General features: G+C 38.1%; 1 non-coding gene across 1 annotated transcript; it reads left to right on the top strand.

Moving 5' to 3' along the window:
- The first annotated feature begins 292 nt into the window (after window positions 1-292).
- On the top strand, window positions 293-399 carry LOC145118013 (small nucleolar RNA R71). The gene has a single exon (XR_013712999.1). It is a non-coding gene; the product is annotated as a small nucleolar RNA R71 (small nucleolar RNA).
- Window positions 400-2,003: the final 1,604 nt, after the last annotated feature.

Raw genomic sequence — 2,003 nt, 5'->3', positions numbered from 1 at the left:
CTCACATCCTACCCGAATAGCATGGATTGTTTGATCCATTTTATCCATCCTCCTATCCATGGTTTTCAACATTGCCATAACTGCCGACAAATCTTCAGAAGCTGCATAAGTCGATCCCTTGGTCATATCATTCCTTGGATTGTGGTATTCTCTAGAATGCTTAGAGAATTCTTCAATTAGTTCTTTGATCACCGGGGGTGCCTTCTTTGTGAGGGGTCCTTGCGAGTCAAGGAGCTGCCTAATTGTTACATTGACTCCATCATAGAAAATGGAGACTTATTGCTGGCTATTAAGATCATGATGTGGGCAATTCCTTAGTAGACTTTTGTATCTCTCCCATGCCTCATAAAGGGACTCTCCAGGTTGTTGTTCAAAGTTGGCAATAGCTTTCTTCAACTTGGCTATTTTCGAGGGTGGGCAAAACTGGTCAATAAATTCTTTCTTCATCTTAGCCAATGTAGTGATGGATCCGGGAGGGAGTGACTTGAGCCAATCCTTTGCAGCACCTTTGAATGTAACTGGAAGCATACGAAGCAGCTGGGTTTCGCAAGGCACATTTGGAACATTAAAATAATCAGCTACATCATGGACTTCATCCAAGTGTTTATAGGCATCTTCGTGGTCTTTTCCATAGAAGGGGATCTCCTTGAGTTGAGCAAGAATGTGACCCTTAAGCTCAAAAGTGGCAGTCGCGGGAATTGCGGGCTGCACAAGTCCCAGACCGGTATCATCCCGTATCCTCTTCTTCCATTCACCCATAGGAACTTCATCGATGTTCGCCATGGTGTTGTCAAAATCACCTTCTATATCGCTACCTTCTTCAAATTCGCTTTCTTCCCTTTCGGACTCGTTCACGATGTCTTCCTTGATTGGGTCTTCATTTTCCAAGGAAGAGGTGCTGGATGCTCCTGATTTGCTGCTTTTCTTCTTGCTAAAAACGGATTTGAGATTCTTCAAAGGTGAGTTCTTTGAAGAAGCGGATTCTCCAACGGCTTTTCCTTTGTTCTTCCTTAGAGCGGACTCCGGGTATTCAAGTGGAGGAACCAAAGACGTATTGGATCCTCGGGTTATGTAACAACTGCAACCAAAGTAAGAAAAACGCGTAAAACGAACAAAAAGAAAATAAAATTAAAAACTGTGAAACAGCGCTGGACTCGCCGAGTAGCGTCGATTGCACTCGGCGAGTTCAAGGCAGAACCAGAAAAAAAATCTAATTAAATTTCTAAAACAGAAAACTATGAAAACTAATCCTAATAACTAAATTACCTTAAAAAAATAACTTTGTGCAAGATAAATCTCACACAAAGGATCGATAAAACTAGAAATTAGTGCTAATTTTTGAACCGTTCCCCGGCAACGGTGCCAAAAACTTGATGTGTGTAAATTCAACTGGTTTTAATCCTACTTTTAATTATAAAATTGACACACAAAGGCAGTGGACCTGTCAATTGTGGTGTAGTTAAATAAATAGGGTATCGAACTCAGGGAACGGAAAATTAAAACTAAAAACTAGAATTAACTAAAACCAAGTAATAGAAAATAAGGGTTTCTCTAGTTTTGCAAGACTAGAAACTTAACTAAAAGTTTACTACTCAATTAAAAGCTGAAAACACGTAAAAACAAACTAAATTCAATGATCAAAAAGGGTTTCTGTTTAGGTTCAACTTATTTACTCCTATGGTTAATTTTTATGATAATATAATAGATTAATTGTTATTGGTTACTGACTCTAGTGATTAGATTCGCATTCGCTATTACTAATCCTTAGAAAACATACCAATTCAAACAATGGCCAGTTGATTAAACTAATAGATTTCCTAGGTTGATTATTCGGGTTAAATAAGACTTGTAGCTAGCTAATTAAGTTTGGTGATTCAATTAACCTCTTGTTGATGGTGTATCATACAAGCTCACACATTAATTTACCAATTCTCTAATTAATCCTAGTTTCAGGTTCATTATTCCTAGGCATATAGTATTGTGTTCACATAAATTATATGAGA

This window comes from Lactuca virosa, chromosome 5 (genome assembly GCF_052849685.1).
Source record: "Lactuca virosa cultivar CGN04683 chromosome 5, Lactuca_virosa_CGN04683_v6, whole genome shotgun sequence".
NCBI lineage: Eukaryota > Viridiplantae > Streptophyta > Magnoliopsida > Asterales > Asteraceae > Lactuca > Lactuca virosa.
This window is presented reverse-complemented; position numbering and strand designations above follow the sequence as displayed.